At 45.0% G+C, this 18,924-nt stretch overlaps 2 pseudogenes; both read right to left on the reverse strand.

The window, feature by feature from the left end:
- Nucleotides 1-7,677: 7,677 nt before the first annotated feature.
- LOC134376912 (C-C chemokine receptor type 6-like) lies at nucleotides 7,678-8,830 on the reverse strand (annotated as a pseudogene).
- A 105-nt stretch (nucleotides 8,831-8,935) lies between these two features.
- Nucleotides 8,936-18,924, reverse strand: part of LOC134376035 (kazrin-like) — a 42,083-nt pseudogene continuing 32,094 nt past the window's right edge.

Below are 18,924 nucleotides of genomic sequence, written 5' to 3' on the forward strand. Positions count from 1 at the left end.
TCTCCCCGCAGGTCTGCACCTGGAATCAGGTGGGTGCAGCTGCAGTTTCCAGGGGCTGAGGGAACATGGGTGGGGGTGCTTTCTGCTCAGCCTGACACCTTCACTGAGATCCTCCAGCACTGGCCTTGGTGGCCCAGGCTGCCTTGCAGACAGCCTGGAGGAGCCTCAGGTGCAGAAGTGGCCTGGCAAGCGACTGGCTCAGTGTCCCTCCTTCATTTGCAAAGTATTGACAGGACCTGAAAACCCCCAGTTGAGGGTGCAGGGAGACAAACCTGTGCTTTAAAAGACAGGATCTACATGACACCTACAAAGAGCGTTCTGGGTTTGCTTCTCTGAGAAATGTTGCGTTCAAACCAGATGCAGACAATGGCAATGTCCCTTCATCTCACTTCCACATACAGTTTTTTATTACTAACCATAGCTTCAAAAATCCACCACTCATCTGAGGATGCATGCCTTGGAGCAGTTCACCTGTGCCCGAGACTCATCTCGCCAAGGCAAATGCGGTGCAGGTGTTCTAGGTGGGACTGTTCGGAGAGAGAGGAGAGAACTAAGTGAGGCTTATGAGCTAGGTTGGCATTTCTGGGAACGAGGATACAGAGTTAAAAAGATGGTCCCTGAGCAAAGAACTCACATGGTAGGGGTCTGCCATCACGCAGACCAAAAGAGCATAACATTTTCTGTAATTGCCACAGGTGGGCGTTGACAAAGTGTAATGGGGTCAGAAGCGCAGCCCAGGCCAAGCAGCCAGGGTGGCTCACAGAAAAGGCACTGGAGGCAGAGTTAGCACCCACTTCTGTGTCCCTGCACTAACTGCACAAATACAGTTGGGTGTGTAACCCCGTGCGGGCACTGGCCACGGGTGGTGAGCTAGACACAGCCCTGCCCTGACGATGCTTCACTTCCAGGTGGGGACACAGACTAAAAGGTGAAATACCTAGAAAGAATGGGTGGACAGACAGATAAATATGTGAGCTGCTGGGAGGCCAAGAAGAGGGTGCGGTGTTAGAGGACAATCGTCGGAGACCCAATTAGGCAGAGTGGTCGGCGAGGGCCCCACTGACGGATGCCCCAAGTGAGACTTTGTGGATGAGCACACGGGGTTCATTCCCCGGCGTGAAATAGAAGCAGGTTCGGGAAGTGGGAGGCAGAGCCGGGGGTGTGTGTGGGGGACACAGCAGGGGTCACATGGCATCGAGTCTAGCAGGAGCCCTGGGGAGAGCCCAGACTCTGGGCGTACATGCTGGGGTCCTAGGCATGCAGGGGGTTCTGCAATCCAGCGATGGTGTGACGGCCTGGGGAAAATCAGCAAATGAGCCTCTCCACGGGGAGCGGATAGATGACTAGTGACAGACAGTCCCACCGAGAAGGCTTTCCAGAAAGTAGAGGCGTCTGCAGAGCAGATCTGTGGGCCAGAGCAGTGCAGACGCTCAGCGAAGCCCAGCCCGCCCGCCCCCGCGAGCCTCTGCGGTCCTGAGAATGAGCAAACGCGGATCCTGCTACACCCAGTTTAGAGAGCTGGAAAAGTGAAGGTGCTTACGTCACACTTCCTTACCCTTTCTCCTGAAAGAGAAGATTTTTAAAAAGATGTAATCTGTACTCACCAGAAATTAACTTAAAAATTTTAAAACTACGATAAACTGGTAAGGAAATGTGATGTAAGCACCTTCACTTTTCCAGCTTTCTAAACTCCTAAATCATATGCAAATGTATATATTTACTCTCATAGGTATGTATTCATACACATATATACACATGCTATGACTAAAACAAATGAACAAATAAGCAAATACTGTACCTAAAAACCAAAATATAGGCAGTCCCAAAGTAAACAAAAACACTTAAAGAGCCAATCTACTATCCTATGAATATTAAAGGTAATAAGGAAAAAATGAACTGCAGTAATACTGCAGTCAGACTTTTTAAATGAATAATTATTCTAAAGATTTTGTAACATTTTTTTAGAAAATATAGTATAAGATTCTATTAATTTTATGAATTTGTTGTTTGAACTAAACTTTAAAATTTCCCTACTAAGACATACATGTGCACTTTGCCCTTTGACATTCTGGAGAATTGTGCAGGCACAGGGGACAGTGTGTCCTGGGGCCCCAGGCAGGTGGCTCCCACCATGGGAGGGCAGCAGCGCCCTGTGCCAGCAGACACCGGGTGCACACGCCACAACCCACCAAGCTGGGACTTCTGGAAATGCCTTATGATGCTCGTGCATGCATTTGTCACCACTAGCATGAAAAGGCATGTTCACTCATCATTTTACAGTCTAGATTCAGAAGTATGATGCCCAAATGTCACATTAAATCCAAGAATCCAGTTCATCTTTCAAAATAAGGCAGAAAACAATTCTAAATATACTAATTCTAAATATACTGCTCTGGACATTTAGGCCGGCTGGTTCTGGACACTGTGGTGCCACAGATAGTGGACTAGGCTGCAGGAGCATGTTGGGGTGCCCTGCAGGGAAGCATCCTGGGGACCCCAGTCTCACAGCATGGTCAGCCACGCCCCTGCCTGAGTGGCCTCTGGCGTCTTCAGATGCCCGGGGTGAAGCCGTGGCCTCTTCTCATGCCTGCTCTTCTGAAATGCTTAACCTTCCCCTGCATCTGAAGCGAGGGGTACGGCTGTTCTTCTGCCCACTGGAGGCTGTTTCCTCAGTGTCTTCTCCCCTCCTTGCACAGGAATGGAACTTCTGTGAGTCTGTTATTACTACATGGATGTGGACACATGCCCCCAGCTGAGGACACTTCCCAGACATTCTCTCACCTCACTGTAACCACATGACTAAGTTAAGGCCAATAGAGCAGGAGCAGAAGAGATGCTACAACTTTCAGGTCATGCCCTTAAACAGAAGAGGCCGCCTGCTCCCCCCTTTCCTGCTTTCTGTTGGTTGAATGGAAACGGGATGGATGGAGCCACAGCAGCCCCCTTGGACCAGGAAGACAGCCTTGAGGTGAGGATAACGGCGCTGTGTCAATCATCCTGCATCGTCTGCAGGGACTCCAAATTTGAAAATAAATAAACCAAGGAATAGAAAAGACACAATTCTTGCCTTTAGCTCTTATATGGTGTTAATTCTAGGCGTCAACTTGGTTAGACGAAGGAATGCTGAGAAACCCGGTAAAGGAATCTTTTCAGGTGTGTCCATGAGGGTGTTTCCAGCAGGGATTAGCGTGAGAGTCTGAGTGGCCTGGGTGGGAAAGACCCACCCTCAGTGTGGGTGGGAACCGTCCAACATGCTGGGGGTCCAGAGAGAACAAAAGACAGAGGAAACAGGTGAACCTCTCTCTCTCTCTCGATCTGCTGGGATACACTCTTCTCTCCTGTCCGTGGATATCAGAGCTTGAGACTCTTCAGCTTTTGGGTTCCAGAACTTACACCAAGGACACCATCAGCTTCCCTGGTTCTGAGGCCTTTGGACTTGGACTGAGCCACTCAACCAGCAACCAGTTTATAGACGGCCTGTTGTGGGACTTTTCTTCATAGCTACATGAGCTCATTCCCCTAATAAATCCCTCTCATATAAACGTATCATATTGATTCTGTCTCTCTGGAGAACCCTGACTAATACATATGGCTTTACCGAAATAAAGCATCAGGAAAATTATTATATTAGCAAGCACATCTCAAGAAAGCAGTTTGCAGATGTACATACTGGATCATGAAATGTGAAACTACATCACAGCAGATCACTCAGCTCTGCAAGCGTGCCCAGGTGAGGCTGGCCTTTATCTGCATCCTGCAGCCTCTTTGTTTTGTGAGATCCCTGAGCACAAAGATGGGGAGCACGTCAGGTTCTCCACAGAGCAACCAGCAGGATGTAGAAAGCATCAGTCGCTCTCCTCCTGGGGCTGTGATGATTCAAACAGTCTGGTGGTGAATGTAAAACACCAACGTTCTTCACCTTGTCCTGAGGAGATGCCAGGTGCTCCGGGACCTGGATGAGACAACAGGGGCCCCCTGCACTCGTGAGCCATGAGTACCCTGCTCATATGAAGAGGTGAGCAAGGGGTCCCAGCCTTCACGGGCACCATCTCAACTGCCACAGCTGTGGTCACCATCCTGAGGTCCCCGAGAAGAGAGGGACATCTGCATTGAATATGGGAGCAGCCCAGGGTTGGGGAAGTTCCTACTGCAGGAGAACTGGAGGGGGAGGAGACACAAGAACGAGGTGGGATGAGAAGGCAGGAGAAGCCCCCAGCTCGGGGTGGGGATCACAGACAGGAAGTTGACCACGAGAACCAGGGCATTAAGGACTTGCTCAGAGAGCGCTTCCCATGGTGGGTGGGGTTGGAGCCCAGATACTGCACAGGCTAAATAGATCGGTGTGGTCTCTCCCTGTGTCATCTTTCTGTGGGGATATACATTTGAAAAGCCTGAAATGGGAGTGAATATTTGAAACATAATGTATTAGAAAGGAGGGAACTATATAGAAATGAATTCTCAAGTATTTGAAATTAACTTTAATATGAAATATACTCTACCTCAGAAAAGTAGTCATGTGGGCTGAACTGTCCCTCGCCCCAAACAAATCATGTTGAAGTCCTAACCCCCAATACCTCAGAAAGTGAATATATTTGGAGATAGGCTCTTTAAGGAGGTGACAAAGTCCATGTGGCCTTTAGGGTGAGCCCTAATACAATTTGACTGGTGTCCTTCCAGGAAATTTGTGGTCTCAGAGAAAGTGGCTTTTGAGGACTCAACAAGAAGGCGGCTGTGTCTAAGCCAAGGACAGAGGCCTCAGGAGAAACCAGCCCTGCCCACAACTTTATCTTGGACTTCCAGCCTCCAGAACTGTGAGGAATAAATTTCTGTTGTTTAAGCTGCTCAGTCTGTGGTGTTCTATTGTGGCAGCCATAGCACACTAATACACTAGCACACCATAGGTATATACGAGGGTTCTTCGAGAAGTTCATGGAAATATTTGTATTATCTTTTAATTCTATTTTTCCATGAGCTTTTTGAAGTGCCTTCATATATTGTGTTTATTTAGCCCAGATTTTCTGTACCTATATCTCCAGAACGCCTGCAATTTGCACACATTATCAGAAATCTTTAAAGGATTTTAAAATATTTTATTTTTCTGGCCTCATTTAAAAACTGGTCTATCTGTCCTCAAAAGCAAATTGGTATGCAGTTTACAAGGCAACATTTAAGTGCCTATTATCAAGGTATGCAATTTTCAAGATATTACTTAACTGCCTATATTTTTACTTCTGCCAGGATTTACATATAGTAAAATCTCACGTATCCAGAAATAATTGATTGAGACCATCTTAACTACTTTGTAACAGGAACCAAAAAAAAATTGTTTTCTGGTCAGCACAAACAGACATGATTATATGAGAGTTCTTCAACAAGTTTGTATAAAAAAAGAATTCAAAGATAATATGAATTTTTCTATGAACTTTTTGAAGTACCCTCCTATATAAATGCACACACACGTACATTACACATATGTAATAAATATATGCATGTGTATATGATTATTTGTTTTATTAATAAAATACTGGTAGGTTCTAACTCATGACCCTACTACTACACATCTCTGACTGGTGCAGATAGCTGATTTCCCAACCAGACATAGTAGAATATGTCAATGTTTGCAATGAGTGCTAAGGAGGGATTAAAGGGGGATAAAGGTAAGGTCCAGGAGGAGACAGCCAGAGCCTGATGGCAGAGGAGATGGGGGAAATCAGTGAAAAGAAGACATGGGATTGTGGGAGAACAACCAGAGCTGTTTAGTGTAGGAGGAAACAACCCCACCTACCTCAGTGTCTCCTGAGGGTGTCAACACATCACAGCACCAAACACCTGTCAGTACCTGCCTGTTCTGGTGCCCAAGACAGCAAGAAAAATGATGCCATTTAATGGGCTACATTTAAGGAGAAGTAAAGTATGTAGTATATTTTAGAAGCATTTATATACAAATAGGTGAAATGGTTAAAGGGTTCTCACGTTAAGAAGTCAGCGTCACTCATCTGAAAATGTAAATGACGTAGAACAGCCCATGTACCAGCTGTGGCAAGTCAGCAAGATGTGCCTGTGTCAGCTTCCACACAAGCCTTATCTCCATAGATCATATCAGCGCATTGATCGGACTGAAAGAAGCATCTGAGTAACGTCTCTTTGGCTTTGATTTCTGGGGTCAAACGCTAAAAGAGTTGAAGGTAAGGAAGCCCCCTAAGTACCCTGCTCTCTGGGGGGTGGCTCCGCTGTCTGAACCTCAAAGCTGGAGACAGTTCTGGCGCCACATGCAGAACAGTTTTATTTTGCAAAGCTACCACCACACTTTAAAATACAGACTTTGAATCTTAAGACATCATTTTGCGTTTTATATAGAGACGTAATGAAAGCTTATGGGAATAATATAAAGTGTCAAATACATTTGTCAGGATTAAACACGTCAGTGTTTTTGCAATTCATGTCAGTACTCTTCTAATACGTTTGTACCTGAGTTGACATTTTTCCACTTACTTTCTTCTATTTATGTAGCACTTTAAAAACTTGAGTTCTATACATTTCTAGGAAGTTGAAGATTGTCAAAATCTGATTCCATAACTAACCCGACATTGGGTGACACCACTTTAAAATCAGTATCAGAAGCCAGATCACCCTAGCGGCACAGCAGCTGATTTGAAGCTCGTCATAAGCAGAGTCCTCAGCCACACGCTGTTCTTCAGCAACATGATGGAATCGGAACAAAAGTTCTTCCTATATTGTCTCAGTAAAGTGTTCTTCTTCTTTTTTAAAAAAGAATTCTATTTCTTAGAAAAAAATAAAAACATCTAACATCTACAACTGCACAGTAAACTCCAATTTCATTATGATTCATTCAACAAATGTCTATTAAACCACTTTTGTGTGCTGAAAACCACCAGGCACCAGGAGCACAGCTACAAGCCACATCAGGGCAGACCCCGTCTCCACTGAACCCCCAGCCTTACGGCCTCTTGAGGAGGGTTCCTCATTACAGAGAGCAGGTTCCCAGGAAATAAAAGCAAACTCTCAATTTCCTGATGGCCTGTTGCAACCTGAACCACCTTATCCATAGTGACGATTGTCACCAATGCATATTCAGCCACTTTCCCACCTTCCCACACAGCTTTCCAGCTCGTGAACCCTAGGCTTGTCTTCCTGCCACCTCTCACACTCTCATGTGTGTTAAGTGTGTCAAGGGGAAATGAGATAAAACACAGTCCAGTCAATTTTGCTACTTAGAATTATCTACAGTAAACATTTCGATAGATAAAATGTTAAAATGTTTGCCTAAAATGAGTTACATGAAGGCTTGTCTGTGTTTTTTCTGTTTGGGTTTGTATGTGTTATTATTTTCTGCTATCACAAGAAAAAAAAAAAAAGTGGTTTGTTTCATGAATATTTCTGAAAATTTTTACATTTGTAAACAATTCACTTTAATTCAGCATTTCCCAGAATCCATTTTGGGAATAGAACTTATGTAAGGTACTCCAGAGCCACAAACCTTTCTTTGTCAAGTACATGCGGGAAGTGTCCCCCAGCACCCCCGAGCAGAGAGTTATACAGCTGTGAGCACAGCGAGCTCCTGACCCTGCAGGAAAGACACCTGCTTACATTTGTTTAATTTCCCACGCCTACCTGGCCAAAGACTTTTTTTTTTTTTGCCTAACACCTATCAGCATGTCTCATGAGTGCTTTAGGGGTATCTGACTTCACACCTGCAGGTCACATAGTAAAGGATGACGTGTTGTCATTACCCACGGTCTCACTGGTCTGCCTGGAAATGAAGGCTTCTGAGTACATCTTGGAGCAGGATAAGCCCTGGGACTTGTGCTTTCTCCTCACACACCACAGGTCCTTCATGATCCTCAGAAAGTAGCTTCTGAACTTCTGACCGACGAATGCATACAGCACGGGGTTGAGGCAGCAGTGGAGGAAAGCAAGGGCCTCTGTGATGTTCCTGGCGTAGCTGATCAGCTTCACGCTGTCGCAGGATCGGTCCATACTCCCCACGGTGGCAGCAGTCACAAGAAGGACCATGTTATGAGGAATCTGACAAGCCAAAAAACGAGAACCACCGGCATAATTACACGGATGGCTTTGTGTCTTTTAGAATTCTGAGCTTGCACTAAGGTTTTGACAATGAATATGTAGCAAAAAATCATAAACACCAGTGGGATAAAGAAACCAAAGAGCAGCTCAAACACCAACATCAGCAGCTTCCACTTGATGGGCTCTGAGACGATGTCGTGCTTGGGCTCACAGACAGCACCCTCCTCTATTTTGTATTTCCGATTGAAGGTCAAAGTCGAGGGGGAGATTATGATTGGCCCTACCCACACAATGAAACAGATTGTTTTACTGTGTGGCAGTGTTCTGCATCGCAGCCGGAAGGACTTGGTGGCCTGCACGATGGCGATGTACCGGCCCATGCTGACGCAGCTCAGGAGCAGCAGCCTGCGGTTGAAGTTGACGGCGCAGATGCCTTTAATCAGCTTGCATGTAGCGTTGCTGCAAATCCACACCCCGGTGGCGTGATTCACTGCCCAGAATGGGAGAGTGAGCACAAAGAGTGTGTCTGCAATGGCCATGTTTAAGAGACAGATGTCTGTCATGGACTGGGCCTTCTTATAGAAAGCATCACCACCAGACTCTTGCCCAGGAGGCCGAAGACACATATCAAGGAGTAAGCAATCGGCACAAACAGCCCAGAGAAGCTGCTCTCCTCCTGCACGGAGCATGGTGCTGTGTCACCGTCTGAGTAAAACGAAGTGCTAGTTGACCCAAAATAATGTCCACTTGAATAGAAAATGTCACTAGAATTCATTGGTTCCAGGAAGACAAAGGAAGATAAAGTCAGCTGTAGTGCAATTTTCAAGTAGCCACAATTAACCAAACTTACAGTCTCTGCTGAAAATAAAATTGGTTCTTACCTCACTCATCATGGTATCTGATCTGTGCAGAAAACACAGGCCTGGTATAGAAACAGAAATGGGTGGTTCGACTCCTCTGGCTCCGCAGCAGAGATGACAGGAGAGTGGGCGTGAGTCTAAGGAGAAAAGGAAGCAAAATACATTACGGTTGACACAGGTTCCTGGAAAGCCAGAGAACTGAAACCGCAGCATGGCATCCCACATGAGCGCAAAGCACACCTCGGGCTATTTTATATAAATATATTCATCTAAAGCGGGCATCAGTAACACCTCTCTGTTAAGGACCATATAGTAAATGTTTTAATCTCTGCAGACCATATGGTCTCTGTCACAACTACCTAACTCTGCCTTTGTAGCTTGAAAGCAGCTATAGACAATTATGTAAATAAATCGGCCTGACCAGACTTGGTTGGCCAAAGTCTGTAATTTTCCCTTCCCTGATCTATAGTTTAAAGATGTTGATATCAGCAAAACTGCAGGTTTTGATCAAAACAAAAATCTTAATGCAAAATTTAATTACGTTTGACAAAATTCTACTGAGCAAAATTTATAGTCCTGGACTTCAAATAGTTTACAATATAGTTCAGTGATTTTTACTTATGTGGGCATGTGAAATTCTGGTAGAACTTCTTAAGGTTTGAATGTGAGGGCCATTTACAAGCTATACTGAATGAGATTCCCCACCTGGAAAGGCAGGAGGCAGGTATGCATATGTCTAACAGCCACAGAACTTTCCAGTGGACACTCCAGTTCACAAGCACTAATCTGCTGGGACAGGTGCATCACGATTGTCAGAAATCCAAGTGCAGGAAAGAAAGGGTAAGGGTGGCATGATTAGCACAGGCTTGGTGGAAGAAGCCTGACTTGTGTCCCTGGACAATGGTAGGCTATGAGCAAAACGTATGACAGAGAGGGGCAACCTCCCGCCGGTGACCGGCACTGCTCAGGCTGGGAAGGAAGCTAGAGCCGTGAGCTTGTGACCCATCCAGCTAAATCTCCTGGATCATTACCAAGCACCATTCACAGAGCACGGGACACGCTGCAGCATCAGCAGGGCTGAGGCAGGGGCTGGGCTCAGGAGACTGCCCAGGAGCCTGTGTAGGGCAGAGCTGGAGCCTTTGACAAGGGGCTTAGAAATCCACCCTTTGAAACAAACTCAGACGGGAAGAAAGAAGAGTTCTTTGCTGTTCTCAGACTCCCTCTTCTTCTTTTCTTCTTTTTTGGCATCACTTATCATCTTGCTTTATTTGCTTCCCATATTGCCCCCCAATAAAATCCACAGCCTGCATTAGACGTGCTCTGGGCATAACAAAAGCTTGTAAGGAAGTCTCAAAGGATTCATCTGATTCCAAGAATATGACTACGTTCCAGAACAAAGCCCAAAATTGTGTAAAGAACTGTTTTGTTGCAACAAAACCCAGCCCTCAATAATGTAAAATTCATGGTATCAGGCAACCAAACAAAAATTTCCAAACATTTACAGAAACAAAAAATGTGACCCATCATCTACATGAGGAAACAGAAAAATGACAGAGATGATGGAATTAGCAGAGAAAGATGTCTGAACAGCTTCTGTAAATATACTCCATATATTCAAAAGGTAGAGGAAAGGGTAAGCACAATGAGGAGAGTAAGGAAAGCTATAAAAAGACCCGAATAAAGCTTCTGTAGATGAATTAGACAGTATGTGATGTGAAAGGCCATGACTGGGACTAACAGTGGGTTAGCACTGTCCATATACCTGAATCAATTGTAATTCTGTACCTTAGCAGCAAAATCTGAAGGGTGAAACTATACGTATACACACACACATATACACATATATACCGTAGCATCAAAAACATGAAGTGAAATTCCTTATGCATACATCTAACAAAATTTATACAAGATTTATATGCTGAAATCTACAAAACGTTGAGAGAAGCTAAATTAAGACCTAAATTAATGAAGAGATACATCATGTTTGGGATTAAAAGATTCAATATTAAGATGTCAGTTCTTCCCAAATTGATCTATAGATACAATAAGGTCTAAATTAAAATTATGGCAGAGTTTTTGTAGAAATTGACAAGCTGATTCTAAAATCTATATACAAATTCAAGGGACTTGGACTAGCCAAAACAATTTTGAAAAAGAGAGTAAAATTGGAGGACTCACACTACTTGATTTCAAGACTTACAATGAAGCTACAATAATCGTGACATGTTACTGGTGAAAGGATAGATACATGAATCAATGGAACAGAACATAGAGTCCAGAAAGAGACCCACATATAAATGGTCAACTGATTTTTCACTAAGGTGCCAAAGGAACTTTGGGGTAAAGAACAGTCTTTTAAATAAAAGAACAACTGGGTATTCATATACAAAACTTTGATCCTTACTCCTTACCTCACACCATATGCAAAAATTAACTCAAATGGATTACAGATCTAAGTGTAAGAGCTAAAACATAAGACATCTAGAAGAAAACAGGAGAAAACTTTTGTGACATAAGGAATACAAATTGCAAAAAGCATATACTTGGTTAGAATTAAAAACTTTTCTTTCAAAGATACTTAAGAAAATGAAAAAAAAAAACCACTGAATGAGAAAACAATATCTGTAAAGTTATATCTGATAATAGGCTGTATCCAGAATACACAAATAATTTTTGCAAGTCAATATCCAAAACCAACTTCAGCCCATACAATGTGAACATCTTGGGTGCTGACATTTTAAAACCTTGGGTTTGCTTTTTGGAAACAGACCTCTGGGCCTAGCATAGGACTGGCCCTCAATGTATATTTGTTGAACAAACGGATGAGTCGATTGACAACAAATCTGTTTCTCCGTGTGAGTTTTGTCATTTCATTGTTAAGACAGGAAGCTGGTTATCAAGGACCGTCTACTTTTCCTGTACAGCACTTCAACCTGTTTCTGTTTCATAAACCTGTGCCCAAGAAGAAGATGCAGAATGTCGAGGATGGCCTCCTAGGGAAGAGTCCCACACCACATATTGAAATTCCCATGTGCTGGCTAAAGAACCAGTTGCATTGCTTTAGGGTCACACTTTGGGTTTAGAGATGTGACGACAAAGAACTAAATTAAATAAACTGAAATGAAGTAAACAGTAAATGCATTTCAATGAAGCTCTGTGCTTTTCGGCTGGCTTTGCGAGATGAGAAGACACAAGACCAAGACCGTGCTGCACAAGCTCAGCCTGCTAGGGCACCTTACCCCGCCTCTGACACGTAAGGACATGAGGACATGATGTCATGAGGACACGTGGCAGATTGTACGAGGCCACAATGAAGAAGTTACAGTGAACTTTATCTCTTACGGACGTGTGTCTCTGTGTGTGTCTATATGTGACATATACACATACGTGAGACATATACACGCATACGGACATACGTAAAAATCATATGTCGGTCGATTTCCTCATCTGCAGCTCTCAACTATAAGTGAGCCTCAGCTGTTCTGTCTGCTTCAGTCGGTCAGAAATCAATATTTAAAGAACTCATATTTCAATAAAGACGGGTGCATTCCACCATTTGAAAGGAGAAGATACGTATGGGCCTCTGAGGACGTAATCTTTCTCCTTTTTGAAGCTGCCTTGTTTGTTTTTTCTTAAAAGACATAGGCCTCCCTCTGCCTAGTCTGTGTCTCTGTTTTGTAACCCTGGGCCTTGCCCCCTTTCCTCTGGCAAGGGTACAGTGACGCGAGGGGGTACACCCGCCCACCACGAACAGTACCGGCAGGGCCTGCTTTGATGTCTGACCTTCACTTCTGCGTGATCGTGACACCCTGGTGTGGCAATTCCTCCAGGAGGGTGGAGGTTTGGCCGCTAAGTTTCTGTTCCCTGCCAAGTGCTGCGGGAAGGGCTTTCTTCCCTCGTGTCCCGCAACTTTCCCGCGTTCTGTCTCTGACCTTCTGTCCACCCGTTATTTCAGCTGTCGTCAACGGTCAGAGGTACCTTTGGAAAGCTGACTTGAGTGCTGTCTCTAAAGGATACAACCTGAGGTCGGCTGTCTTCAAACCAAAAGAGATTCCTCACCTCAACCCAACTCTGCTGGGACTTTGATCTCCACCTTCCATGCTCCAGATCTCTGAGGAATAAATTGATGTTGGATATAAGCTACCCACACTATGGTACTTTGTTACAGCAGCCTGAACTGACTCAGACAGAAGTGACATCCCATCACTTGTGCTGTGTTCTCCTGGTCAGAAGGAAGTGGCTAACCACTTAGTGCTGGGAGCCATTCATTGGGCAGGCTGCCACCACATAGGCCGAGGTAAAGCCCATGGGACTGATTCTAAATCTCATAGGAAGGCAGTGAAAAGTTTACTAATAGGAGATGACAATACCTGCATTTAATTTCAGTGTGTTATCACTGCAGGGGGGAAAAAATAACCCCAGAAAACCTGTTCACAACAAAGGACTTTCCCAAGATTACACTGCTGGAACTCAGGCCTCCTTGAATTGTATCTCATGCTATATTTCACTCTTTTTTGTAATTCAAATATCTCCATGTATGTGCAGTATGTACATTTGACACTGTATTCATTCCCTTTTGTGTTGCTCTAACAGAATACCTGGATCTGGGTAATTTATAAAGAATATGAAATTTATTTGCTTACAGTTTCTGAGGCTGGGAAGTCCAAAGACCGTCTGGTGGTGGTGACAGCAACCCAGGGGTCTCGCATTGCAAGATGGTGGAAGCAGAGAGAGGAGAGAGCAAGACAGATTTTTCTCTTCTTTTAAAGCTCTCAGAACCACACCCCTGACCACCATCTTTAATCCATTCAGCACAGTCCCACAATCCGATCCCCTCCAAGGCTCTGCCTTTCAATTACCATAACAGGATTTCCCACCCTTTTAACAATCACAGTGGGGGCTGTTTCTAATACATAAAATGCGGGGGATTCAAGCTTCAATGACTTTTGGGGGGACATAATTCAATCCACTACAGACACCAACCCATGAGTTTCCATAAGATTTATCTCATATACACCTCATGAATTTCGTAGGAATAAATGCTTGCATAATCCCCATTGGGCATGTTGGGAAACTGGGCAGGTCTTGAAAGACATGATATCCTGTCTTGGATCACAGAAATGGTGAGAAAAAGCAGATTCTGACCAACTCCTGCCTTGAAACCTGGGGCCCTTGCTGCACACCCAAGGGGCTGAGGGAGTGCTGTGTTTGCACACTTGTGTGCAGTTAAAGAGTTGACATGGGGGAAGAGGGTGAGCAGTCGTCAGCCCAGAGAGACCACTGGGTAGATCATACTGAAGGAAGGACCCCATGTCATGGAATCTTATAGGAAGTGACCTCACTTCCTTAGTGATGGACCGCAAGAGAACTTAGAACTCTGGTAACCGTGCAGCTCACTTGGCAAGCAACTGCCAAGAGAGAAAGATGGATTCAGGTAGCATCCCGAGTTTTCGACGATCTCACTTCAGGAATTCCTGGAGAGAGAGCCTGTGGAGACGATGGAGACGTTGGTTCCGTCCTCTCCTCCGATGCCTGTGGCCGTTTGGCAGGGGGCACCCCCAGGTAACACAGGGCAGCCCAATCCAGGACAGTCCACACATGTGATCCCATCTGGGCAGTTTTTCACCAAATTCCAATCACCGTGTGTGTGTGTGGGTGTGTGTGTCTCTCTGTGTGTGTGAGTGTGTCTGTGTGTGTGTGTGTGTGTGCCTGTGTGTGTGTGAGCAAGTGAGAGTGAGAGACAGAGAGAGAGAGAGAGAGAGAGAGAGAGAGAGGTCTGTCCACGTCTCACGTAGTGGCTGGCAGGATGGGAAAGTAACTGTGAGGGACCAAGTCTGCATCCTCAGAAGTAAATTCTTCACCTCTAGCTGTTATCTGGTTTCCTCCCTGGCTAGAGGTCCATGCAGAGGCTTCTCTGTGCCTGATCAGGGGGGCAGAATTTCTAGTCGGGGTATCTCCCATGGACACAGGCAGGAGGCTGCTGACTCTTATTGGCCCAAATGCCGGCCACTCTCATTACAGAGCTCCACGCAGGAGATCACCGAGGAGGTGTCTGATGGGTCCGAATACCCCATCTCCCTGGACAAGGGGCAGGCGCACCATGTCACCCACCAAGGCCAGCGCTGGTCTAAGGTGAGAGCAGGCACAGAGAGGTCTCCACCGAAAGGAATGCAAAATGACCAGAGTGGGCCCAGGACCCTGACCCAAATATGGGGACTCCCCTGGAAACTATACTCAAGCGTTCCCACTGGAGTGACCCACAGTCCCACTCCCACAGGAATCTGGCCTCTAGTACTACCCACTGGCAACTCGCTTAGGTGCAAAGTCCCTGTTCTCTCACTTGCAGGACTATAAGAGTAGGCACTTCTGTGTGGTTTCACTCTACACTAGGCCGTGAGTATCTCTGCTCGTTGCCACTCTTCTTACTGTTTTAGCTCCCCACCCCAGGTGTCCTGTGCAGCAGTCAGCCCCACTGCCTCCCAGGTCGCCTCCAAGACTTACAAACCATCCCCCTTATGGGGGAGGGGGGTGTTCACACACACAAAAAAGAGAAGTCACACAAAAAAGGGGGTCCGGCTGTTCTATACATTTGTCTGCAGTGGGTCATCTTGCAGAGCACATCGCTGGAGCCCCACCAGGCCGGCAGCTGTGCCCTCCCATGTCTTCATGTTTTCCTGTAACAGAGGCCATTTTCCCTGGCAGTTCAGTCTCTCGGTGCCGGTGGAACATGACACAGTTCAGTTGTAATTTCCACTTCAGCCGCGCTCCAGGGAACATCTTATGTGTGCCCGACAGGCTGTGTGAGCTGGCTAGGGATGCCGTAACACAGCGCCACACACTAGAGGCCTCTGACAACAAAAATATATGTTCCCACAATTCTGGAGGCTAGAAATTTGATGTCAAGCTGTTGGCTGGGGTGGTTTCCCCTGAGGTCTCTCTCCTGCGCTTGGAGACGGCCACGTTCTATACCTCTGTTCACATGCTCTTCTCTACTGCTTCTCTGTGTCCTTACCACGTCTTCCTGTGACGGCCCCTGTCACGTCAAATCAAAGCGAACGCTAACGAAATTACTCAAACTTAATTGCCTTTCCAAAGACCTGTGTCCTACCGCAGTCATCACCTTATGCACTGGGTATTACAACATCAATTGTGAATTTTAAGAAGGGAATACAGTTCAGCCCAGAACATATACTAATCCCCTCCTAAAACAGCCTCCGGGGAGAGGGATTCCTGGGTGAAGAGCTATGCACGTGTCAAATGTTGATAGCTAAAGCCAGATGACTTTCCAAAGTGATGTAGCAGGTGCATGGTCAGCAGCAGTCTCAGAACGGAGCTGCTTCCCTGCCTCAGCCTTTCCTGGGTGTTTACATTCTTTTCGATATTTTTTTCCCGTCTGGAGACCTTGTGGCAAATAAGATGACCATTTGTTTTCCTTCATTTGCAACCTCGCAACGGATACGTCTCAGTCACAGTCAGCCACTTACCGCACACTTGGTCTTTCTTTTTCCTCAATCATCTGCTCAGATCTTGGCACTGCAATGGGCTTCCTCCTGCCCCAGAAGCTGCCAGCGTTCCCACTGTGTGGCATCTGGGATCAGCGTGGCTCTCTCTGATCTAAATGAAAGGAGCACAATTGTGTTGTTTAAGTTGTGAGGGTTCTCTTCAGGTGTCTTTCTCTGCACACAGTCTCCAAAATGGGGAGGAAATGAGGTTCCCACCGCCCCCTTCCTTCCCATGCCAGCAGCAGACCAAGCCCCTGGGAGCTCAGTGGGAACCTGCAGCCACAGCTGAGGACAGTTCTCAGCGCCGACCTGTGTGCTGTCGAGCAGCCACTGACATCCAAATGCCTGTGTTTCCTGTGGCTACAGTGGGAGTCATTTTTGAGAACTCACCGGGACAGTGATCTCTAATACAGGCTACTAATACAGGCACTTAGTTGCTCCACAGCTAACAAACCACACTGAAGATACTGCGAAGGTACTACTTTCTTAGTTCTTTTCTGTCCAGCGCCCCCATGTCAACTTTTGCTTTGAGAGCCTATAATCTTTTTCACGACGGAAGGTTGTTTCAGAGTCTGCACCCATAATCAAGTTCTTTAGGTTTGTCTTTGGGACACAAATTGGTGTGTCTCTTGGAGGGTTTCTGGGTGAGCAAGACATCTCTCAGACTGCAGTTGCAAGGCTTCAGAGCTAAATTTCAGGACTGTTTCATTTAAAGCAAGGTCCACAAGTTAGATTGCAGGGACACAAAGTTTTTCTTTCTTTCTTTTTTGCAGCTGGACTGTATGGGGATCTGAACCCTTGATCTTGGTGTTATCAACACTGCACTTTAACCAACGGATTTAACCAGACAGCCCTTGAGGGACACAAATAAATGTCTCCTTCTGAATCCCTATGTGAGCAAGACTGCTCTCAAGCCACAGCTGAGGTGCTGAGCCACTCTTTAGTGAATTTTAGGGTGTGATGAGTAACCTAGATCACCTAACTTGCCTGTGTGTGTGTGAATGGGTGTGCATCTCTCTGGATTCCTTGTGGAGGCAGAACTGTTCTCTGATGGCAGCTGAGTGGGACTGGGGCTGAGATTTGGTGCCATTTCAGGATCTACTGCGGGACTGATGTTGGAAACCTTGTTTTGGTGCACATACAGGTGAGTCCCCAAGCTGTTTTATGTGTGGGCAGCATTGCTCTCAGGCTACAGTGAGAGGGCTGGAAGAAAGATTCAGAACTAATTTGGGATCTGCTGTGGGGCTATGGTTGGCAACTATGTTCCAGGAACTCAGATGTGCCTGTGTCAATTTGCGTCTTACGGGATTCAGTCTGATCTCAGACTTCAGTCAAGAGGAGCTGGAACTGTTAGTGTTGTTTCAGGACTCACAGAAGAGACTTTGATTGGTAGGCCTGTCTCTTGAGTCATTAGTGTGCATGACTTCCCCCAGGATCCTTGAAAGATGGTTTTGATGGAAGGGCCAGGCCAAATGGGTTTGTGGCAAAAGCCTGCAGGAAGACTAGGCCATTCAAGCCTGGAGTTAGGACTACAGTGGTGAGTCTAGTACCTGAGTGCATGTCTGCCATCTCAATACAACCCTTCTAGGTCTTGTTCTTTACCAGAATTTTATGGACTCTTACCTGGATTCCAAGGTTCTTAGAAAGGCACTTTCTTTTTCTCTTCCTCAAATTGACAGATAAAATTATATGTATTTATTGGGTACAATGTGATGTTTTAAAGTATACACTGTGGAATGGTTAAGTCTAGTTCATTAACAAACATATAACCTCACATAGTTATTAATTTTGTGGTGAGAAAGCAAACATCTAATCTTTTTGTACTTTTTAAGAATACAATATATAGTCATTAACTCTGGTCACCATGCTATACATAGATTTCTGGAAATTTTTTCTCCTATATAACTGTAATTATGTATTCATTGACCAACATCTCCACAACTCCCCTATCCTCTAACCACTCTGGCCTCTGGTAATCACCATTCTACTCTCTACATCTATGAAATTAATTATTTTAGCTCTCCAGTATGAGTAAAATCATCCAGTATTTTTTGTGTGGCTGGTTATTTCACTTAATATAATGTCCTCCAGGTTTATTCATGTTGTCAGAAATGGCAGAATTTCTATTTTATGCCTGAATAGTATTTAATAATGTACATATACCACATTTCCTTTATCCATTCATCTGTTGACAGACAATTAGGTTGATGTCATATGTTGGCTATAGTAAATAATGCTTCAGTAAACATGATAGTGGAGATAACTTTTTAATAAAATAAATTTTTTGGATATACACACAGTGCTTGGATTTCTGGATCATATGGTAGTTACATTTTTATTTTTTTGAGGAAACTCTACACTATTTTCCATTATGGCAGTACTAATTTACATTTCCACCATCAGTGTGTAAGGGTTTCCTTTTCTGCACATACTCACCAACACTTTTTATTATTTTAAAAGTCAACTTTTATTTATTTATTTTTTAAATTTGCTTCTGAGTTTAAAAAAATTATTGA

This window comes from Cynocephalus volans, chromosome 4 (assembly GCF_027409185.1).
Source record: "Cynocephalus volans isolate mCynVol1 chromosome 4, mCynVol1.pri, whole genome shotgun sequence".
Taxonomy (NCBI): domain Eukaryota; kingdom Metazoa; phylum Chordata; class Mammalia; order Dermoptera; family Cynocephalidae; genus Cynocephalus; species Cynocephalus volans.